General features: G+C 38.3%; 1 protein-coding gene across 14 annotated transcripts in view; it reads right to left on the bottom strand.

The window, feature by feature from the left end:
* RGS7 (regulator of G protein signaling 7) overlaps nucleotides 1-25615 on the bottom strand; it is a 564000-nt gene that overhangs the window by 99427 nt on the left and 438958 nt on the right. The window lies entirely within an intron of this gene.

The raw sequence follows: 25615 nt of genomic DNA, 5'->3' as shown, positions 1-25615 counted from the left end.
CCTGAGCCTCACACCAGATGTCCCCTAGGTCTTCTCTCCTTTCCGTCTCTGGAGAGCCCTACCCCAGAGCTGAACTGAATTCTCTCCAGAATATCTTCCCCCTTCTCCACCCAGCCCCTTTCCCAGTTTCCACATAACCTTTCATCTCCTAACATACAACTTATGCGTTCATTTATGTAGTAAACTTCTTAGTTTTTCTCCCCCTATTCTCCTTCCCTCCACTGACCCACCAGAATGTCAGCTCCACCAGGACAGAGGTTTGCATATTCTGTTCACCAATCAATCTGCATGGCTAGCAGTGTAGCTGGCACATAGTAGATGCTCAAAACATAGTTGGGGAGTGAAAACATTTGTCTACGGGTCATTTGAGGTTTTGTGTTTTCTTTTCTCTCTCTCTGTCTTCTTTCTTTTCTTCTTTCTTTTTTTTTTTTTTTTTTGGCTTTGGTGAATTAACTATAATTTGCTGATTTTTCTATTGGGATATTTAACATTTTAAAATTAAACTTAAGGCCCATTAATATATGAGAGAGAAAAACCAGTGTTAGGTATGTATGTAGGAAATACATATTTTCCCCAGGTTTTTGGAAAAACTTTACGAAACAACGCAGACAATATTCAGCATACTTAAGTAAACATTGATTTGGTGTACACACACACACACACACACACACACACACACACAGCATCAACAGTACATGGTCTGCAATCTGCTTTTTTTCACTTAAAATAACATTACTGAGATTTACTCAGGCTGTTTTCAATAGATGTAGCTCATTTCCCTTAACTGCTATAGTCTATCCTATAAATGTAGCTCATACTGATTAGTCATATTCCTATTACTAAATATGCAAGTTCTTTTTTCTTTTTCTTTTTTCCTTTTTCTATTACAAAGAATGATCCAGTGAAAGTTTCTCTAATCATATATCCCTAGAAATGGTATCAAGGGGTTGTGGCGATAAGCACAGTTTGAATTTTATGACACTGCCAAAATTGTCCCATAATACTTGTCCAGTAATGTATGAATATTCCTACCCTCATTCCAGACTTGAATTTGTGCCAATCTGGCTTGAGAGAGGTGTGCTAAAGTCCAAGCCCTTCAGTAGATTTCTGTGTCTGTTTTCTTTTATCTCCAACAGTTTTCATATCACAGATTTTAATTTAAATAATGTCTACGAATCGATTGTCCCCTTCACTAATGTGGGCTCAATTTAATACATTTTACCCTGGATTGTTTTTTACTTGACCAATATTGCAAGTTCAAATTTTGTTTTCTGTATGTATTTGCCTGGTATATCTTTGTCTCACCATTTATTTGAAATGAGTCAGTGTGTTTTACTTCTCTGTCCTCTGGAAAGATATTCGTGGATTTTATTTAGGATCAAACCTAAAGAGACTTGTTCTTTCTACAGATGAATTTAAAAATCCCCGTTCATTTTTGAAAGTTGTTTGGTATTCCTTTCCTCAGGTCTCCATCGGTCTCCCTCTCTCTGATGGTATTTCTTTTGTTTTCTACCTTTTGTTAGACGGAATGAGTTTTCTTTAATTACTACTTTTATAATTGGAAAGGGACAAAATTTGTTACCATTCCATTAGTGGCCATTCTCATATCTTTGTACAAATGCTTAAATATGTATTTCTTGAATTTTAATCTCGGAAATGAAACACTGCTTATTATTGCTTCCCTCCATAAATGATGGAGAAATTAGCATATCTTCACTCCCTCCAGTCTTTCCGACTTTTTTAATTACTAGAATTTATCATAAACTCTGTCATAGTTTTAAAAAATAATTATAGCATTCACATTCCATTCAGGAAATATTTTTATCACGATTATTTAGGTTCTGCAGGGCATGCAGAGAAAGCCGGTGTCTTGGAAAATTAAGGCCAGAAAAATTTGTCTTGGAACAGTGGTTTTTAAAAAAAGTCTACGTTTGCTGAAATTATTTTATCAAACCTCAGATGCTCCCAAATTGGGCATTTTCTATATTATTTCATTTTATTATTTTATTTGAGACTGGGCATTTCCTATCTTATTTTATTTCATTTTATTATTTTATTTGAGACAGGGCCTCCCTCTGTCACCCAGACTGGAGTGCAGTGGTACGATCATTGTTCACTGCAGCTTTGGCCTCCTGGACTTCAGTAATCCTCCTGCCTTAGCCTCTCGAATAGCTGAGACTCACAGGCACATGCCACCATGCCTGGCTAATTAAAAAAAATTTCTTGTAGAGATGGGGTCTCACCACATTGCCCAGGCTGATCTTGAACTCCTGGGCTCAAGCAATTCTCCTGCTTCGGCCCCCCACAGTGCTGGGTTTACAGGCATGGGCCATCGCTCCTAGCACTATTTTAAGTTACTCTTATTTCTGGTCTTTGGAGTTTGCTTGCTCATTTCTAAGTGAGGCTGCTACACTGGTGAAGTTGAAATAGAGACAAGTGCTATTCATCTTGGGTTTCCCATGACAGCTGTTGACCAGCCACTGCAACAATCCTTCAAGGCCATGGCATTGCTTTCCTCCCGGTGTCTCCCCTCTACCCTTGAGCTTGCTCCCCAGTGTCTGAGAGAGCCTATGCTGCTCTGTAAACTGAGGTCTCGGACAAAGCTTTCTCTTCCGGTGCCACGTTCATGCCTGAGAAACCTTGCTCCAAGATGGGGAAAGCCTTTCTGTCTCCCGAGGACAACTTATTTCCAGCCCTCATGTATCCACATGGGGAATTCCTACTGGGGTTGGTCAGAATTCCATCCAATGCTAATTTCTCGAGAAAGTCTGACACCGCCATGTCCTTTCCATTTGGCTAAATTTTACCGATTCCAGAAAAATGTTAATTTTTCAAATGAGTAGTGTGTGGTACCATTCTAATTTCCACCTGTTCTAATAATTCATTTTCCTGTAGTTTTGTTTTCTTTTTATTCCTTGCAGGAAGAGGGAGGGAAAATTTTGGGTAAACTTCTGGAAAGTATGGTGTATTAGTCAATTGTTACTTGTAACATCAACCCCAAGACTCAAATATATTTTGTAATTATATTTATGCTGAATAGACATATATTTAGAACCACAATGATTTTTGGATTTAAAAAAACACATACTGCAATTATTCTTATTTTCATGCTAAAGAAAAAGATAATTATGTTCTTTAAAAACAGAGTTTTCATGGAATACTACGCAGGCGTGAAAAAGGATGAGTTCATGTCCTTTGTAGGGACATGGATGAAGCTGGAAACCATCATTCTGAGCAAACTATTGCAAGGACAGAAACCAAACACCATGTGTTCTCACTCATAGATGGGAATTGAACAATGAGAAGAAATGGACACAGGGAGGGGAACATCACACACTGGGGCCTCTCATGGGGTGGGGGGTGAGGGATAGCATTAGGAGAAATACCTAATGTAAATGATGAGTTAATGGGTGCAGCACACCAACATGGCACATGTATACATATGTAACAAACTTGCATGTTGTGCACATGTACCCTAGAACTTAAAGTATAATAATAAAAAAACCCCAAGGTTTTCAAAATAATTCTTCAAATAAAGTTATTTTAAATTTAATGTTAATAGAGTACTTTAAAATCTAACATTCATTTAAAGATTTAGACATTAGCAATGCACTTATAAGAATGAAGAGTTAAAGAATGATTTGGAGAATTTTATTTTTAAAATTTATGATTAAACAACAAAGGAAACATTTATTAAATGCAAGGGAAATTGAATCTTAAAACAACTAGAGATAATATTATAAAAATCATTTTTAATTATTTAATTTTCTGATACATAGTAATAATAAAGACTGTCATAAAGTAAGAGTTAACTACTATATGGGATCATATACCTTGATAAAAGAAGATTTACTAGGATAAGAAAGGTGTACTATGAACACTGAATACCTGGACTATAAAAACTTTTTGTTTTTTTTGAGACAGAGTCTTGCTCTGTCACCCAGGCTGGAGTATCATAGCGGCATCTTGGCTCACTCCACCTCCTGGGTTCAAGCGATTCTCCAGCCTCAGCCTCCCAAGTAGCTGGAATTAAAGGCATACACAGCCACGCCCAGCTAATTTTTGTGTTGTTAGTAGAGACAAGGTTTCACCATGTTGCCCAGGCCAGTCTCGAACCCCTGGGCTCAAGGGATCCACCAGCCTTGGCCTCCTAAACTGCTGGGATTACAAACATAAGCCACCGCTCCCGGCCTGTGAAAATCTTTAAATACCCTCCTGGGAGGTGGTGTCCCTAAGGAGAAAGAATTCCTTTAGGATAGTTCTGGAATAATGGCCAGGAACTATTAATATGAAAATAATTAGACCTGTGAATTTCTGTTTCTCCCGAAGGAAAGGGAAATGTCATTGAATGCTTCTACCGTGAGCCTGCTTATGATTCTGCTCTATCATAAGGTGGTTACATGTATTATCCAGAGCCTTAAAGTAACAATCCAAGAAAGAAGCTCTTGTCCTCTTTATTTAATTGATGGTGGTGATGAAACCCAGAGAGCCCAAGTCCTCTGTCGGGGCCACAAAGTATGTCGGCAAGTCGGAGGTTCTCGGGTCTTAGCGATCACAAAACAGACACGACACACGAAACGTGACAGCAGCGGCAATGAAGGAGACAATTCCACTCTGGCTCTCAGTGCTGAAAAGGGAGAAATACGCTTCTGTTCTTTGAAGCATCCATTTTTCTTGAGGTCTATGTTTCTTCATTTCTTAGAATATCGCTTCTCCTTGTAAGAACTGTTATTGTCATTCTAAATGTTTCCTGATTGAATTCAGCTCTCTGTGCCTTCATCCCTAAACTACATTACAGATTGTATGTTACCCTTACTCCCACCATTGAAATTGCTGAAGAAACAAAATAAAGCCATTTAATTTACCCTTTTATGGTAAATATAACAAAGTCACTGTAACAAATCTGAAAGGTGTGGCTGCTTTTCTCACATTCATGCGTTTTGGAAACTTGTAGTTCCTTAAGGCATGGCGGATACTTTCTTCTTCCCAAATGTACTTTCTTCATCTCCTTTAAACCTCTCATTAAATCCTCATTATTTGCTGATCCCCTGTTTGGAAATTACCTACTTACTAAAATTTATTTGTAGCCCTCAAATCAATAACTCATGGAACTTGCATGGTTATTCACGGCCATTCACAGAGTGGCAAATTCTCGAGTCACCTGACGGTCAGTCACATGACCAGCTGATGTCAACCAAGACAATGCTTAGCCTCCTGTTCCAGCTCTCATACTGTAAACAAACATCCTTTTTGTGGGACATGTGGTGCCACATTTTTTGCATTTGTGCTTTTGGTTGATAATATTGCTATTTAAAATGGCCCCTGGGCATGGTGGCTCTTGCCCGTAATCCCAGCACTTTGGGAGGCCGAGGCGGGTGGATCACCTGAGGTCAGGAGTTCAAGACCAGCCTGGCCAACATGGTGAAACCCCGACTCTACTAAACATACAAAAATTAGCTGGGTGTGGTGGCAGGTGCCTGTAATCCTAGTCACTCAGGAGGCTAAGGCAGGAGAATTGCTTGAACCTGGGAGATGGAGGTTGTAGTAAGCCGAGATCGCACCATTGCACTCCAGCCTGGGCGACAAGAGCAAAACTCCATCTCAAAAAAAAAAAAAAAAAAAAAAAAAAAATGGCCCCGAGAGTAGTATTGAGGTGCTGTCTGTGTTTCTCAATCAGGGAAGTCTGTGGCGTGCCTTACAGAAAAATTAATGTGTTAGATAAGCTTCATTCAGGCATGAGTTACAGTGTTGTTGTCTGTGAGCTCAGTATTAATGAATCAACAACATATATTAAATAAGATGTCTTTAAACAGAAACACATATGCATGAAGATTGTGTGTTGATCCATTGACAAAAAAATGTGACCAGGGCCTTGCAGGAAACTTACCCTGTATTTCCCCCAGGATCGAGGATTCAGTATTCCCTAATTCAGTGTTCAAGGCAACTTTATAAAACATTGCCACTCTGCATAAGAATAATCGAATATGTGTTTGTGTCTTATTCCCTCTGTTGGAGAACACTGATGCATGTTTTTGTGTACTGCAGGGCCACAGTAACCAAAACAGCATGGTATTGGTACAAAAACAGGCACACAGAGCAATGGAACAGAAGAGAGAGGCCGGAAATAAGGGAACACTCCTACAGCCATCTGATCTTCGACAAAGCTGACAAAAACAGGCAATGGGGAAGAGATTCCCTGTTCAGTAAATGGTGCGGGAGAACTGGCTAGCCATGTGCAGAAGACTGAAGCTAGACCCCTTCCTTACACCATACACAAAAATCAACTTAAGATGGATTAAAGACTTAAGTGTTAAACCCAAAACTATAAACTCTGGAAGACAACTTCGGCAGTACCATCCTGGACATAGGAATGGGCAAAGATTTTATGACAAAGACACCAAAAACAACTGCAACAAAAGCGAAAATTGACAAATAAACTTAAGAGCTTCTGTACAGCAGAAGAAATTACCAACAGAGTAACGAGACAACCTACAGAATAGGAGAAAATATTTGCAAACTATGCATCTGACAAAGGTCTACTATCCAGCACCTATAAGGAACTTAAATTTACAAGAGCAAAACAAACAACCCCATTAAAGAGTGGGCAAAGGACATGAACAGACACCTTTCAAAAGAAGACATACATGTGGCCAACAATCATATGAAAAAAAGCTCAATATCACTGATCATTAGAGAAATGCAAATCAAAACCACAACGAGATACCATCTCATACCAGTCAGAATAGCTATTACTAAAAAGTCAAAAAACAACAGATGCTGGCGAGGTCGTAGAGAAAAGAGAACACTTGTACACTGTTGGTGGGAGTGTAAATTGTTCAACCATTGTGGAAAGCAGCATGGCAACTTCTCAAAGAGCTAGAAACAGAACTACCATTTGACCCAGAAATCCCATTACTGGGACTGTACTGAGGAACAGAAATCATTCTACCGTAAAGATGCACACGAATGTTCACTGCAGCACTATTCACAATATCAAAGACTTAGAATCAGCCTAAATGCCCATCAATGACAGACTGGATAAAGAAAATGTGGTGCAGCTACATCATGGAATACGATGCAGTCATGAAAAAGAACGAGATCATGTCTTTCGAGGGAACATGGATGGAGCTGGAGGCCATTATCTTTAGTAAACTCATGCAGGAACAGAAAACCAAATACCACACGTTCTCAGTTATAAGTGGGAGCTAAATGATGAGAACTCATGGACACAAATAAGGGAACAACAGACACTGGGGTCCACTTGAGGGTGGAGGGTGGGAGGAGGAAGAGGAGCAGAAAAACATAAGTATTAGGTACTAGGCTTAATACTGGGTGATGAAATAATCTGTACACCAAACCCCTGTGACATGAGTTTATCTGTGTAACAAACCTGCGCACATACACCCAAACCTAAGATGAAAGTTTTAAAAAAGGACGTTTTCTGTAACAATAACACATACAAAACTCTCATATTCTATAATAACTCCTAACTTCATTCTTTCATAGGTAACATTATTTGTTCTTTTGTTTATAGTATTATTTTAAACCAATGCAATATCTATTTTTAAAAATGTAATAGAGTAAGAAATACCATAATTTAACTATTATGATAATTATAATTCTGAGCCACTATTCCAAGCAAAATGGTTAAAATATTTTTGTGTAAATCTTCATGTAATATTTTCATGTAAATCTCCCACAATACTAGGTCAAGGGTTCTTAATGTCTCTATCTCTTATTTTAATGTATCAACCAAAGTGACAGGTTCTGAGAGTTTGCACCTTTTTAGAGTACCACAATAATCCATCCAGTGGAACTTGACACCCAATGGATAAGCCCAGCAGAGCCATGTGACTTTCAAAGGAAAGTTCTGTCATTCCAATCTGTGTTCATTGAATCTGGACTAAAAGAATCATGGTTGAATTATTTGTTGAATAATTTGACAAATGAGACACTAAATTAACTGTATCCAATCCTGTGGCATCTCACTTAATAAAATAACTGTATATAAAAATGTATACCCCAAATGATCTTCAAACGCATATTTCATTGAATACCTGAACCTGTTTCCACTTGATTCCTTCCCATTCCCACTCCTCACCACTCTCTCTCCTTTTTTCTTCTTTCTCAAATAGAAAGAGAGAGACATAAGCAGAGTGTTAAAAATAAACGATGATCTAACCAATACAAGACTGAGAGTCCCAAACTACTGGCTAAATTACTTAGGACATTAGAGTCAGACTATGCCTAGAATAGAAAAAGGGTAGTTTTCAATCTTTTTCTCCCCAAAAGGCCCAGCAACATGAGGAATAAAATAGTGATCATTTGCTTAATTGTCTGATCCTCTCATCATCAATGTGGAAAGACACAGTCACAGATATTCTAGAATATGCCAAGTGGTGTAGTAGAAGGAACAATGGCCCATGAGTTTGAAGACCTTGGGTTCTGGCCGTCCTGTTAAGTGTGATTTTGGATGAGTCTCTTGACCATCCTGATTTGCTCACCTGTGTAATGAGAATAAAGACACCTGGTGTGTCTATTCCATAGGACTGAGGTAAGAGTTCTTGGAGATGATGTGTTGGAGAGTTCTGTGTTAACTACAGAGGGAAAATAATGTATGGAATTACTAGATATATTGTACTTTGAGGTCACTGCATAAGTTTCTACTCAAAAGAAAATTATAGCAAGTTCTTTTATAAATGAAATATCATGTTGAAGATCATTTTGGGTATATAGTTTTATATAGAGTTATTTTTTAAGTGAGATGCCACAGGGTTGGACATAGAGTTATTTTAGTGTCTTTTTGTCAGGTGTCTCTTCCTTGTAGAACTGCAATAAATTTGCACTAAACAATATCGATTAATTATATGTGTCTGTTGCATCTTGAATGTAATGCAAATGATTTTTTAAAAAATTTTAAAAAATTATCTCAAAATATATTTCAATTTAAAATATATAACTAGTTTTATTAAGTGTTTAAGGGATACCTCAGTGTCATTAAATTATATTTTAAATTTTCTATTTAATTATTAATTCTTTCTGTTTCCTCATTCCTTTTATTTGTATTATCACTTATCTTGCTACCCAAACGTTGCATACAATTAAGCAAATGATCACTATTTTCTATCAGTAGCTTCCCCATGTTTCTGGGCCACTTGGGGATACAAAAGATTGAAAACTACTGTTTTTCTATGCTCGTATTTATTCAACAAACATGCACTGGGTGCCTACTATATTGGTGATGAGATTGGGAGTACAGACAAAGCTTCTATCCTCAGTGAGGTTACATTCTAGAGAAATCCTAAGCAAAAACTGTCTTGGACAGGGCAGAAAAGACAGCATTTCCAGTTGCCCCCGCACAGGTGATGTTCCCCAAGAACGCAGTTCCTGGAGCTGGGACCACGTTAATTCTTCTATCTACCTGCAGAGGGCGTCATTGCACCAGGCACTCTTTCAGTCTACCTGGTAAAACTAGAAGATGGCAGCTTTACAAAGCATTTTAAGAATCCTAAAACGGTAAAGGGGTCTTATGTGGGCTAATTGCATGAGGTGCTGAACTAAAGTATCTTCAGTTGCTGGAGAAAAGCAGAAATTCTGCCTTTAAGGGGAGAAAATGTAAGAAGGAGGAAAACTGAGATACGTGTGTGTGGATACTGGACGCATTCATTTGTTTCAACTTGTGACCGGCTTTTTCTAAGCCCTGGAGACCCGGCGATGAACGCAGTCGGCTATCGTTACTCTCAGAGGGCTTACTTTGTACTGTTCTGTGGTGTGACAATGTCGACTAATATGAGTAAAGTCATAACAATATCCAAAACTTATTGACTGCTTTCCATGAGCCAATAACTATTCAAGAATTTCACATACGTTATCTTGTTTGAACTGCACAGCCGCGTTGAGAAGAGGTGCTATCAACTCTCCCATTTTGCTGATGGGGCAATTTAGGCAGAATGAGAGGATGAGATTGAGTACTTTCTTGGTGGAGGCAACAGTCAAAGCCAGGCATTAGACCAGAATCGACTCAGTTAACCACTAGGCTGTGTGTGTGACAGCTGGAGGTTAGGAAAAGGGGAGGCAGCGAGGGGGAGGCAGGGGGTGCAAAGGGCAGAGCTACTTCAGATTTTATGATGGTCAAAGGCCTCAATGAAGAAAGAGGGAACATTTGTTTTTGTTTTGTTTTGTTTTTGAGACAGAGTCCCACGCTATTGCCCAGGCTGGAGTGCAGTGGTGCAATCGCGGCTCACTGCAACCTCCACCTCCTGGGTTCGAGTGATTCTCCTGCCTCAGCCTCCCAAGCAGCTGGGACTACAGGTGCCCGCCACTACGCCCAGGTGATTTTTGTATTTTTAGTAGAGACGAGGTTTCACCATGTTGGCCAGGCTGGTCTTGAACTCCTGACCTCAGACGACCTGCCTGCCTGGGCCTCCCAAAGTGCTGGGATTACAGGCGTGAGCCACCGCACCCGGCCAGAGGTAACTTTTGAATTGAAATCTAAATTGTAAGAGGGAACCAACTCCAGGAATATCTAGAGGCAGAGATCACCATCGGTACAGCAAGGGGGACTGCCCTGAACAGAAAATAAGCAGGAAATGTTTCAGAAAAAGTCCAGGGATAGGACACCAGCAGCAGGGTGGCTGGAGCTGGAGGGAAGGCAGAGGCTATGTCAGGGCTGAGCCGGGAGCCTAGGGCGCCCTGGCTAGGGGCTCAGGTCCTCATTGCAGTGGAAATTCCTGGGAGCTGTGAGAGCAGTGACATGATGGGATCTACATGTAATATATTTCTCCGCTTCTATGAGGCGAATGGATGGTAAAAGCAAGAGCAGGTAGCAGACTTTTAAATAACAATAATAATGGTAATGATACAATCGGAAAACAACACAGCATTGTTGTTATCTTGATCGGTGAAATACATTAGTTTTTTGTTGTTCCAAATCAGCCCACCTGGTTCTGTTACTTATCTAACTAGAGATCAGTCTGATATGACGTGTGGTGATTTTGAAATTCCAGCGCAGAACATCCCCGAGATAACGGTGATCTGAACAGAGCCTTGGGCCTGTGCTTGCACTGTCCCCTCCTCCATCGCGTGTGCACACTGGAGGCTGGTGGTGGTTCACAGATGCTACCAAGAAGGTACAAAAAGCTGATTTTACAGGAATCTGTCTGACCCGTGTACAATTCTCTCTCAGAATTTCCATCTCTTGTTTCTTCACTCCTGTTCGCCAAACAGTCACCGGTTTGCAGAGACTTCCCTCCCTACACCCTGCCCTCCCGTCCTCAGCCCTGCAAAACGCAGCCTGTATTAAATGAAATAATCTCTGTTTCCTGGTGGACACACTTCCATGATCTCTGGGGCTTCTGCCCTTCGTTTTTTTTTTTTTGTTTTTTTTTTTTTTTGAGACGGTGTCTCGCTCTGTCACCAGGCTGGAGTGCAGTGGGGCAATCTCGGCTCACTGCAACCTCCGCCTCTTGGGTTCAAGTGATCCTCCTGCCTCAGCCTCCCGAGTAGCTGGGCCTACAGGCACGCGCCACCACACCCAGCTAATTTTTGTATTTTTAGTAGAGATGGGGTTTCACTATGTTGGCCTGGATGGTCTCAATCTCTTGACCTTGTGATCCACCCGCCTTGGCCTCCAAAAGCGCTGGGATTACAGGCGTGAGCCACTGTACCTGGCCTTGTCCTCCTTTTTAGAAGAAGATTATGATAATACTAACAATAGCTTGAAGATAATAATGAGAATAATGAAAATAAATAATGCTTGAAGATAAAAATAATGAAAATAAATAATGCTTAAAGAGAATGATAAGGAAAATAATAACAGCAATAATAATAATAATAGTTAACATTTCACTAGCATTTGCCATGTGCCAGGCACTGATAGTACTTTATAGATTAAACAATTATTTCTCCAAACAACCCTGTGCGGTGGGTGTATTTTGTTACCTCTGCTTTTCAGATAAAGAAACTGGGGCACAGAGACTTTGCAGGACTTGTTCTTGTTGCACAGCTAATAAATGGCTGCGTTGGAATTTGAACCCAGTTCTCTGGGAAGAGCCATTCCAATTTGGAGAAATACTTACTACAATCTCTGATCAAGGACAAATCCTAAAATGTAACTTGGAGAGCAGTTTAATATCCAATGGCAAGAACCGCCATGAATTTTGCACCAACCTAATATATTCTCCTGCTGAAAAAAAGAGGCCTACAGTATTCTTGAGAGTGCAAGGAAAGAATAGTGACATAGCCTGATCAACGCAGAAAGAAAGGATTATAGTGAGATGAAACTTTGCAAAACTCTTAAGAAACAGTTGCTTTAACTTTATCGAATTTGATACCTGCTCTTAGTTGGGTAAGAAGCAAGTCATCTGTCCGCTCTGAGCCAGATTCCTGAGAAACAGGGACTTTAATTATTTTCTTCCCAACATCACCGAGGTGGTTATGAAAATTGAAGGAAATTATCAATGTAAAAGCTTTTTGAAAGCTTGTAACGTATTATGCAAATGTCAGATTAACTATATCTGCAATGCAACTGATTATCAGCTCTTTAGTGAAGTGTAATGATAATTCTAAGTGTTACTTCAGATTCAAATGAACACATAATTTTAGAAATAAATTAGAATTTGGCCTCACGACCTTGGCCGTAACTTTCTTTTTTATAATAATCAACCATATATTTATGTTCAGAATCTATAATGCATCTATTTCTTCAAGCTATATTTAAAATACATTAAGTAAGAAATTAAAATGAAGTCTTTTTTTCAAATGTAGCAAGTAATTTTATATTAAATTTTAAAGCTAAATGCATTCATGCAGTGATCAATTTGTTTAATGTGCCAGGCAATATTCCAGGCACTAAGATAGAAATATATAATTCAGACCAACATTCCTAGTCTCCTAATTCCTTGTGTTAAATGGAGGAAACAAATAAGTAGGTAGACTATAATTAATTTTAATAGTGTGCTATACATTTCACAGATAAGTGGATAACCCCCATGACTTTGCAATTCAAATTTTGTGTGTCAGACACTTCCACATATGTTACCTCCTGTGAAGTTCAGAGTAGCGATGTGAGTTAAAAGAACCATACATTTAATTTGTTGCTTTCTTACTAGATGTGAAATATAAGGCTCAGAATGGAAAAGGGTTTGGTGAAAGTTTTCAGAGCTAGAAAGTGACAGAGCCAGGGCTGGAATAGAGGTTTTAGGGCAAGAAGTTCTGAGAAGACCCAGAGACTCTGAGAGGATGGGAGGATCTTCATCATTGAGCAAGATACTGCCCCGGGGTGGCAGTTTATGGCTTTTATGCCTCACACTGCTTCCTTATTTAGTGTGCATGTAAGTTAATTAAATAAGAGTATGTATAATGTATCATATAACTCTATGCTAATGGTTCCCTTAGAATATCTTACGTTTCTCTTATTTACTTTGCTTGCATTCTCTTCTGAGGCCCCTAGCAATGACGTGTCCTTTTAGAATATGAAATTAAAACCAAGGATTCTAAATTGCTTTCATCATCTGGAAATTTTGATGTATTTTTGACATCTTACAATTATGTCCCTTGAAATTTCTCTAGAGGTTCTAGAACAAGGGCTATTTTTTTGTATGCTCACTTGACTGCAATTTTAAGCTATGGAAGTAAGTGGTCAATATTCTCCCAAGCCAAGAGCCCTGTAGGGCAAGCATAAAGCTCCTCAACGAAATTCAGAAATGGTCATCTAAAACGTTGCTTTTCACAGCCCTACGTTTTTTTTCTTACATCGTTGAGCCTAAAGCTGTCTTCTTATGTATTTTAAGTTGGGCCTAGAAGTTTCTCCATACATAATACACTGGAACCTAACTGTGTGTGTAAACAGACTGTAACCTGCTCTTGTACCAATCACTGAGTTTTGGTCAATCAAAGGCAGCTCACGGTTGAAACTGTGTCAAATGAGGCAAATGTCAAGCTGAACCAATCTGGCTGTTTCTTTTCTTCACTTCTGTTTTCCGTGAGCCGTATTCTGTTTTCTGTCTATAAATCTTTTTCAACCACAGTCTCTCTGAACCTGTTCTGATTTGGGGCTGCCTGATTTAGAAATCGTTCTTTGCTCAGTTAAACTCTGTTCAATTATTTTCCTAAGATTTTGCTTTTGACTATCAATTTGAATATAGATAGTTGGTGTCTCTAGAGCTAAATGTTTTGCAACTAGATCACATAATAAATTTCAAGAATCAAGAATATTCATTTATTCATTCACTCGATACATCTTTTTGAGTATTTAGTTAAGTGAGAAATATTGTCCTGGGAACTGGGAACACTAAGATAAATAAGATGTAGTTCTTGAACTCCCAAGAGGATCAATCCAGTGAAACAGACAGCTGACTGACCCAGTCCTCATGACCACCATCTACTGTGGGGCCAGTGAAAGTCAAAGAAGGCTTTGCTAAACTGGCGATACGGTTGTTGAGTCTTAAAGGGGCTAGAGTGTTAACCTAGCCATAAACTTTCTACATGACTCAGTTTTTCTTTGACTGTCTTATCCATTGCATTATCAAGATAAATCCATTAATAACAGTGCAATAAAGAAATCTTTAAGAAAACAATTTCCTTTTAAGTAAAGCAGCAGGTGAGTTTTTATATGTAAGAGCTCGGCAGGAGTTAATTTTCTTTCTCTTCCCTGATTCATTTAGCTTATGTTAAACCAGGCATATTTCTCCCATAGTATTTAAAAAACAATATTTAACCATATTTCTCTGAAAATTATTTAGGAATAGGTCTTAATATCCTTCTATTTGAAATGATATGCAAGCCTTCCCTTAATAGAAAAATCTTCATGATGCTTAGAAAGACTGTATTAAAAAAAAAAAAAAAACCTCCCAAACTTGAGACTATGTAGTCCCTTAAATCTACCGTTCCACTGAACAACTTATAAAGTTCTGTGAATACCCACAGAGGAAAATGAAACCCAGTTCCATTTTGCAATTTCCATTGCAATTTCTTCCTTGAAATTTTTAATTATTTTGAGTGGGACTAAAAGTTATTAAGCATATGAGATTGAAGAGTTTTTCATAACTGATATATTATCATTGTCTGTCATGTTAATTCCACTTTGACTTAAACTCTAAAATTAAGCATTTTAAAACAATCAATGCTTCTTTGGGCATTTATCAATTTCTTTTCTCTGAATTGCTTCTCGAATCTCATTCCTTTTTTCTTGGTTTAATTTCCTTCTTATAGAAGGCTATCTTTAGTAGTTCTCTTAGGGATGCTCTATGAATGGAAAACTCTTTCAATATTGGTTGTCAAATTTAAATAATATCATATCTGGCTATACAATTTTAGGTTAACTGATATTTTCTCTCAGTGCCTTGAAACTCTTCTTCATTTCTGACCTTCATGAGTGCTTATACACTTTTGAAGATAGGGTATGTATTTATTCTTTTGCTGCTTTAAACTCCTCCTTTATAAAAGTAAAATCTCTTTTTCCTTAAGTTTCTTCAGTTTGGGGAGATGCATCTATTGGCAGACTTTAAATTTTCACCAACTGTAACTAGCACTCAGCATCTTTCAAAATTTGAGGATTATGTCCTTGTTCAGTTCTAAAAACTACCTCAACTATGATTTCAGTAAATACTGCTTGTTTCTTCTGCTCTCCTACTGAAACCCCTCTAATGTGTTCTCTTCTGGGTCTAACATCCTTTTCTCTATGCCTTTTAACCTCTCTCCCATGTTTTCCATCTCCTTATGCAACTGTGCAGCATTCTAGATCTTTCTTCCAATTTACTTGTGCATTGAGGTTTTAATTTTAATGACCATATTTATTTATATAATATTTGTATTATTACGAGGACTCTTTGGTTGTTTATCAAATCTTCCTGGAATTTTTCCTGATTTTTTTTTTTCTAATATTATCTAGCTCTCTTATATCATTTGGGGGGGGGGTTGTGGGTAATTTTATATCATTTCAATGGTCTAAAAATATTATTTAGATTATTCTAACATAAATTTCTTGTCCATCTGTTTACTTTTATTTATGATATAGTGTTTTCTTGGGTGGTTTCTCATTTTCGTTGCTAGCTCACCTTCATCAGAATAGGTTTTCTTATGGAATTCCATGTGCAGTGGACTAGGAAACAATGTTCTATAGCAATTCTAGCTTTACTTTCCCAAGTGATATAGTTTGGATATTTGTCCCCACCCAAATTTCATGTTGAATTGTAATCCTCAATGCCAGAGATGGGGCCTGGTGGGAGGTGTTTGGACTATGGGGATGGAACAATCCGTCATGGCTTGGGGCCGTCACATGATAGTGAGTTCTTGTGAGATCTGGTCATCTAAAAGCGTGTAGCCCTTCCCCCTCACTCTCTCTCCCGCTTACTCCTGCACTATGTGACGTGCTTGTTCTGTTTTCACCTTCCACCATGATTGAAAGCTCCCTGAGGCTTCACCAGAAGCCAAGCAGATGCCAGCACCATGCTTCCTGTACAGCCTGCAGAACCATGAGCCAATTAAACCTCTTTTCTTCATAAATTGCCCAGTCTCAGGTATTTATAGCAATGCAGGAATAACCTACCACACCAAGTATTCCAAGGGCTCGAAAGCCTGAAGCCAGTTTTTATGTTTATTTATTGGCTTGTTGATTCCTGACATCATACTTATGCACACCACAAGCCTGGGGTTTTACTTCTCCTAAGATACTAACTTGTTTCTCTTTGCACTTCCTGATTGCTTCCCTGGCTTGGCTGGCATAGTTATAATGGCTTGAGGTTGAGGTCTTGTCTTTCTTCTGGGGTCTTAGTCACTGGTCCTCACTATCTATGGTCTCCAAGTCATGTTCACTGTCACTTTGGGAGCATTACTCCTTATCCCCACTCTTAGTGGAATATTAAATCCAGTATTCTCCCAGACCTCTGCAGGCTTTCAAACTTATCACTCTTCATTTAAATTCATTCTTTGTTTCTCACATCTAGTTATAGATTTTCTCTGATACGCCTAGTAATGTATTGTTACATTTTTAGCCACCATTTCTTTGTGTCTAAAGAAATAGGGCATTTGTTTTAGTTCTGACAACCCTTTATGTTAAGGGTCAATAGAGCCATTGAAATGTTTTTCTCTCCAGATTTTATTCATCAGAAAGGCTGCTTTCCCTTAGGAAGTTGTCCCACAAAATGGTTTCCATAAATTCAATCAATTGGTAAGACGGAGGTCTCAGGTGAAAACTATTTCAAATGCAAACTACTAAAAAACTCAGGGAGGTAAAAATCTAATATTTCTTGTCAACGATATAGAAAAGTATGTTTTTGTAAACAATTGGTTGAGTTTAAACTACAAAAAACTACAAATGGAAATACACATACAAATAAGAAGTATTACAACTGTTTAGATGTAGCTCTACTTACTACAGAAGCTTCGCTGTGAAGAGCTAGTCTCATGGTAATATTTTGCTAAAGATGCTAAAATAAAATGTTAATTTAAAATAAATATATTTTATTTGACTACTGTTGTTATTTCTTTTTTTTTTTTTCCTCTGGAGTACACTATCATTACATTTCTTTGTACCTTTAACAGGGAAATTTTGGGACATGATTATATGCGTGAGCCCTGGGTCACATTTTAAGCCACAAAACCAGAAAGACAGATGTTTCTAATGTTTGATGCTGTCCCTTCTATTCAATTACCACATGTGCTCATATATTTTTATTTTTTAAAAATACAGACAAACTTCCACTATGTTGCCCAGGCTGGTGTTTAAATCAGACAAATGCAATTACTTGATTCCAAGATGGTCAATTACTGGTTTGTTTACAATGGGGAGAAACTAGGAAACAAAACTAAATATTTAAACAACTATGGGACATCTGAATGACAGAATGTTAAGCAACTATTAAAACAATGTTTTTGTAGAGAATTAAATGATATTAGTAACTTATCATAACATATTATCAAGCAAACAATAAGACATACAATTGTATTTTGAAAAATATGTATATGTGTTTAAAAGTAGCAAAATGCAACATACTATAATTTTAGAAATGCTAATAATTCCTAGGTAATTTTAGGTTATCTTGTATTTTCTTTCTATACTTTGAAAATTTTCTACAGGGAATAAAAATTACTTTTTTAATAAAAATGTAAGAAAAACATGTTGGTGTTCCAATAGCAAAGTTTAAATAATCATAAAGGCAGAGTTAAAACTTTTTAAGACCATGCTGCATAGAATTATGAGTGATGAGAACATGGGTTATGCAACAAAGAATCAGCTGTCAAAAAGAAGAGGAAACAAATATATCAAAGTAGGCCAGAAAATTTGCTCATCAGTGCTGTCTGCTAGCACTTTCTGTGATAACGGAAATGTGGTATGTCTGTGCTGTCCAATATGGTAGCCATTAGCCACATGTGGCTATAGAGCACTTGAAATATGACTAGGAGATGAAGGAACATAATTTTTAATTTAATTTAAGTAATATTTAAATAGTCATATGTAATTAATGGCTTCCCTGTTGGACAGCACAAATCTACTTGGTCACTTAAGTGTTATTGCCTATTCATTAGTGGGAAGAATAATATACTTATATCAATGATATGTTAATTATATATTAAAAATAAATAATTATAGATAATTACAGTTGGCAGAACTGGCCTAGTTATTTTCCCCACAACAATGCTGATCTTCCTATGATGAGTCCAAGATTTTGCAATATTTGGCTTTTGCTATGGTTTGGATATCTGACCCCTTCAAGCCTCATGTTGAAATTTGATCCCCATGATGGTGGTGGGGCCTAATGGGAGGTGTTTGGCTCATGGGGGCAGATCCCTCACGAATGGCTTGGTGCTATCCTAGTGGTAATGACGGAGTTCTCTTTTTAGCAACCACGAGAGCTGGCTGTTAAAAAGAGCCTTGCACTTTCCCACCTCACTTGTGCTTCCTCTCTTGCAATGTGATCTCTGCACATGTCAGCCCCCCTTCACCTTCTACCATGAGAGGAAGCAGCCTGAGGCCCTCACCAGAAGCAGATGCTGGGTGCCATGCTTCTTGTACAGCCTGCAGAACTGTGAGCCAAATAAACCTCTTTTCTTTATAAATTACCCAGAGTCAGCTATTCCTTCGTAGCAACACTAAATGAACTAAGATAGCTTTTAATTACAAAGGTGGCATCTGTTACTACTCTGCATTCTCATCTTCATTTCAGGTAAGTAAATTTTAAGTTTTGGCTTCTCTTAGTTCCAAGACACAACATAAGTCATTCCCTGTTTTTGGGAGGACAGAGTCAGGATGGAGAAAAGAATAAAATTCATTGAAAATTTAAAATTAAGATAATTAAATATGTGAACTATAAGTGAGTAATATAATACCTTCTCCCAGAAAAGATCAGGACTGGGAGTGTTACGAAGCTTTGACATTTCTTAAAGTACACTCTGCTGCATTTTGTGTATGGTCTATGTGTAATAGCTCATCTTCAACACACACACACACACACACACACACACACAAATGTGAGAATAAAATTACTTATTTTCTTATGCAGTTTTGGAGTAAGTTTATTTAGAGCCATAAGTTTTGTATTTTTATTGAAATATATGCTTGTCACCTGCAGTTTTGTAAAAGGATAGCATTTATTCTCTCTCTCTTTCTTCCTCTGTCTCTCTCAAATTGCCTAGAGGGATTAATCCACAGAAATCTACATTTTAGAAAACCTGCTTTAAAAGAGTACTTTTTCTCTATTTCGTGTTTATGGGATAAATGAAACTGTTCTTTCAATGGGTGTTGGCAAAGAAGGTCTGGAAATTTTATATGAATTGCCAAGGACAGAATATTGATCATTAGCCAATCAAACTGGATGATACTGGACATTATACTTAGTCCACAGAAGAAGAATATAGGTATATGCATATAAACATATTTTTAAAATGTTGAATAAGGGACAATTCAGATCTTTTTCAATTTCAGTTCACAACGCACAGTATTTTCAATGTTTCAGGCATGGCTAAATATACAAGCATCATACATGATTCTAAAGCATTATAGGCTGCTTGCCCTTAAAAATTACCAGTAGCTAACACTTTTGCCAGTTCAGGGTACAAGAAAAAAAATAAAGACCAGGAGATGCTAAAATGATCCATGTCACTATGGTTATAAACTTTGAAACTTACAATGCACACCTTAAAATCAACTTAAAGTTTCCAAGGAAACCAATGAAGATATTTTAAGACAAGAATAATATGATTTGCAAATCAAAATCCATTTAAGACTGTTGCCACAGCACTATGTGTTAATTGGTTCTTGCCATATTTTTTTAGGAAGTCAGAAAAAAAAATCTTATGTTTCATGAATCCAGCAATAACTAAGACTGCAACCCTCATTTTCTTACCCGTCTGCCTCGTTAACATGATATATGTCAAACATAATGAAGAATATGTTAAAAAACCCTTGTTACTGACAAAGATTTTGCAATATCTTCAATAGAATAGAAGAACCAGAAAGAAGCAGCAATAGGTAGGCAGAGAGAGGAAGGGAGGAAACTATTGACTGAGTAACTATGTGTGATTGAGTATAAAATGGGATCTCAAAATCAGATTCCATTTTACACCCAACCAAAACTGAGAAAACTGAGGCTCAAAAAAGTGAAGTCATTGACACAAGGTGTCGACTATTAATTGCTGAGCCAGGATATGAAGCCCAGTTAGTCTGATTCCAAAACTTATATTCTTCCCAGTGGATCAGACAGAAGGAATGGGAAAATGCTATGCACTCAGGGCACTAAGTGGACGGGTTGGAGCATAGAGCTCAAGTCCTGAGCAAATGTATTTCTGCATAAAGAATTAGTCATCGGGGAAGGTCATGCTGGAGCTACGCTGAAGTGTAAAGCTTAGTGTTTGGACTCTACCTGTTTCCTCTCCTTGGCTCTAAGATAACGTGGACCAGGGATCTTACCTCTACTCCCGCCACTGCATGAACAGAATGCCTTGCACATGACTAGATGCTCAACAAGTATTTGTAAATGTGCATTTTAAAAATTGGTCGTGTCAGTTATGATATAAAATTAATCAGTGAACATGCTAGTTGGGGCTTTGAATCTGGAGCTACTAATTTCCCAGGTTCCATCTCACACCATCCACCAGGCGTAGTCCTACCATCCATATTGCCACACTGGTTTTAGCAGGGCAATCCTCTGAAAGTATTTTTGCTACAGTGGCTTGAGGCATAGTAACACTGGATGGAGACTAGGAACTCTAAGCAAATATCTATGAAGTTCACAACAAGGCTGTATTAATCACTCTGGAAAGAGGTGGTGAAACTATTCTCTTTGCTAACTCCTCCTGTGTCTGTGTATCTGTGCTTTGGATAGCCTGCACAGGGACATCATTAAATGCCCTCCCGGGGTACTGCACCCGCCTTTGGGCAGGATTTAACCTTCAGTATGCACTCAGCAATTGCAACGTAGTGTGCTGATGACTCCATTCCCAGACGTCCCTCTTGACACACTGAACTCTAGAGTGTTTCATCTGGTGGTTTGAACCAAGAATTGAAATAGTTACTTGGGCAGAGGAATTCTACGTCCTCTTGTACAACCTAAGCAAAGACATTTTTCTTTTCCAAGCTAGAAAAACAGGCCTAAAACAGAGATAGGTATAAGCAGTCTTTGCAAGCCTTGCCATTTCTACCTCCCTCCAGGGAATCCAACCTGTGGTATAGCACTGGACCTTGACAAATAGCACAGTGATCTAGGAGTACAATGTGTTATCATTGTTGCTTTTATTATAACAGCTGGAAGCCGGCCAAAGCTTTGCAAAGAAACCAGAAAGCAACAGCAGGGCACTGGGCTGCCTTAGAAAAACATGTCTTGGCTCAAAGAGGAACCTCTTTAACAAGAACCTGACACCTCAAACTTAGCAAAAAAGCATAGCTCAGGTCAATCACATAAAACACAGCTTCACAAAATTTGTCCCATAACAAAGCTAGAAATACAATGGTATAACACATTTGATATACTTAAGAGCCTGAGGAAAGGTGCAGCCACTTAAGAATAAGTTATAGAAAATCTTTGTTAAATACTCTAAGGAAGGATTCAGGCATCTTCCTACTTATCTAACTTTTTAGTGTATTCTAAACTTGGCCAGGAAGGAGAGGTGTGATCTCGGCTTGGTGATTCCTGTAGTTCTCTGGACCTTGGCTGCCTCACCTTTACCTGAAACTGTTGAATGGGATGACCCCTTAGATTCCTTCCAGCTCTGACATTCCATGACTAAAGGAAGTCAAGGTTTAACACTGATCTTGACATCCTGGGGCAACGTTTTTGTGTATGCAATTGTCATACCTGAAAAAATGTCAAGACATGGTTAGGGTTCCTCAGGTTTATTCTCCCTTGTTTGGGAGAATAAAATAGTATATTTAAAATATACTAGGATAAATCTTATAAACAAAATAGTATAAATCTCCCTTCTGTTAAGAGAATGCAGAAATAAAATACAAAAGTTCCCTCACTCCTTCTTTGCTCAAGGAAAAGATGAACTTAGATATGTGTTTGCTTTTAAGCAAGTTTTAATGAAAGAATTTTTTTGGCAGGTCACTTGAGCTTAAAAGCAGTATTGCTGTTTCAGAAATGGCACAAAAAGCTGTTCCCCAACAAGGGATGCAGCAGAGGTAGAATGTTTACCACCTAGGGTGTTAGTGAAAGGCCCTGTCTCTAAACATCCCACGTGGAGATAACTTCAATGTTTGATCAAAAACTAAATCTTATCCTGTCATAAGTGAGCAATGTTCTGTTTCCCCTCGCGCCTCAATACTGAACAATGAGAAGATAAGGACTCTCCTGTTGACACAGTTACCAAGTTAAACGTGGCATCTTGTCGGCCTTAACTGCTAGACTTGAGAAAATGGAATTTTCATGAAATAAGACTGCTGATTCACAAAATACATGCCATTAGTTTTGACTTAAATTATAAATAATCTTACCCATGGTCTTCTTTTATTTATTTTTTTAAACTTTCCCTTCCATTCTTTGATTTTGAAAGAATCTCCTTACAAAGAACAGTTTTTGTTTTTACCATGGCCACCATGGTTAACTTTTTCTTTAGAAAAACTTTCAACGAAATAAATGCACTTCCTATAGTTCTTAAGCCCACATAAATGAATGAATGAATGTCTTTCCTGCAGTTCTTAAGCCTACATTTACATAAAGGGGAGTTTCGCTCTTATACTGACACTGTCAAAACCCTCTACCTCCCTTCCACTCCCTCCCTGCCAGGTAAAAGCTCCACCTAAGACAGAAGGCCACCCAGGTTCCAAAGTAATTTCTCCCACACCTGTGAACGACCAGAATTATTATCCTCTAAGTACTTCTATTGTCACTTGAAAAAGGTACCTGCTTAACTGATTCAATTAATTCACAAGAAAACTAGGAGGACCACTTGGTTTACCCAAGGAATTGGGACTAGGAAAGTTTGTTAATGCAAACAAGCCACCTAAATCTGTGATTCTCAAAGAAAGACCTGAAGTCCTCTGCTCTTAGGACTAGAAAACAGCCCAGGGCTGCAGGTGTTTCCTTCAGGTAGTGGGGAGACAATATGCAGAAAGCTTATGCTAACATTTGGAACGCATGCACCAAATTCGCTTTGTTAATAAAATTTCCTGAGGCCTCTAATTCAGACTTTCCTAGAAAGTCTGACTGTCACGTCATACTCAGCAGAATCCCAAAGTTGTGAATGCATACGTCCTTGGATGATTGGGATGCCAGTCATCTCCTATTCCAAGAGGATGTTTTATTACTGCTCCTCAGTGTTGTTCTGAGTCGGTCATGATTTTCAGAGACTGATGTTCATGACTGTAAGTTGAATATTTATGTTTATGTCATCCTCATCAATGTAGTCTGCTACAAGTTGTTTGGTGAATCCCATACAGTGCCGTGAAGCATATTTGCATCAATGACATTTCTAGACTATAAACTTCCAATTATTTCACCAATAAAATATGTATACTTTACAGTACAAATGCAACTTATCCATACTCCATCTTCTGAAACAAATATGTCTGCTTTCCTTGTCTATTCCCACCCCTAGTCTACAATTTTGCCTGTATGGTGTCACTTTATTATTATCACTAAGTTACTTTCTCTACCTAAAACTTACCTAGAGTAAGACAACACATGGAATCTTTAAGCCTACCTAAATGTGTCATAACCAGACGTCTTTGAAACTCAGCCGTAAATGACAGCATGGATGGAAAACGATGGTCCAGTTTGCAAGGCTGGCTTACAGAGCACAAGGAGATACAGTTATGAAAGGGCTGGACTACAATAGAAGTAGTAGGGCCAACAGATCTATATAGTCAGGTTTTTGTCGTGTAATGTATTAACTACAATAGAAATGCATTTAAGAATATCAAGTATTTCTCTGGCTCTTGACACAGTTGACTTGACCTTTTGCTGTCTAAACAATTGGGGTTTCCTGTTCCGGGTGCTACTGGCAAATGCTCTGGCACTTGCACTTGGGAAGCACAGCTTCGACCACCGACTCCTCAGTGCAGCCACCTGTGTATTGCAACTGACCATTAAATTAAACATTGAGTCAGCTGGGTGTTCAGTGACCTCAGTGAGTGTATTAAGCATCGCTAGTTCTGCTTTATTAAAGTGCAGCAGACGTGCTCTTCTGTCCCTTCCGTTTGTGGTTCTTTCGGAAAGTTTTGATATCTGGTTTTGTTTTGTGTTTGCTTTTGTATTTTTATATCTTGTATTTATCCCTGAACATATTTTAAACATTTTTTTAAGGAAAGAAATTCTTTTGTGTATATATAGATACTTGAGATTCAGTTCCTCAAAAGTTCTTGCTGCTGTCGCGTGTGACATACTCTATCCATCAAAGTTCTATGGAACGTGGTTTGTATGAAAATCAATGTGGGGCATCTGGCCCTTGAAACCGGAGAACATTATGGTAGGTGAAATAAGCCAGAAACAGAAAGTTAAATAACACATGTTCTCACTCATATGTGGAAGCTAAAAAATAGTTGATCTTACAGAAGCAAAACGTAGAACAGAGGAAACTAGAGGCTGGGATAGGTAGGAGGAAGAGGGGTTAGGGAGAGGTTTGTTAAAGGATAGAAATTTAGAGCTAGATAGGAGGAATAAGTTCAACAACAATACATGATTTCAAAGAGCTAGGAAGAGGATACTGAATGTTCCCAGCACAAAGAAATAATAGTGTTTGAGATAATGAATATGCTAATTACCCTGATCTAATCACCATACATTATATGTATTGCAACATCACTATGTACCCTATAAATAGGTACAACTATTATGTGTCAATCAATTTTGTTTTTGAGACAGAGTCTCACTCTGTTGCCCAGGCTGGAGTGCAGTGGTGTGATCTTGGCTCACTACAACCTCCGCCTCCCAGCTGCAAGGGGATTCTCATGCCTCAGCCTCCTGAGTAGCTGGAATTACAGGTGTGCACCACAATGCCCAACTAATTTTTGTATTTTTAGTAGAGATGGGGTTTTGCTGTGTTGGCCAGGCCAGAGTGTGATCCACCTGCCTTGGCCTCCTAAAGTGCTGGGATTACAGGCCTGAGCCACTGTGCCCAGTCAATTAAAAAAATTTTTTAGGCCGGGCGCGGTGGCTCAAGCCTGTAATCCCAGCACTTTGGG

The sequence above is a fragment of the Macaca fascicularis genome, chromosome 1 (genome assembly GCF_037993035.2).
Source record: "Macaca fascicularis isolate 582-1 chromosome 1, T2T-MFA8v1.1".
Lineage (NCBI taxonomy): Eukaryota > Metazoa > Chordata > Mammalia > Primates > Cercopithecidae > Macaca > Macaca fascicularis.
The sequence above is the reverse complement of the archived record's forward strand: the minus strand, read 5'-3'. Positions and strand labels throughout refer to the sequence as shown.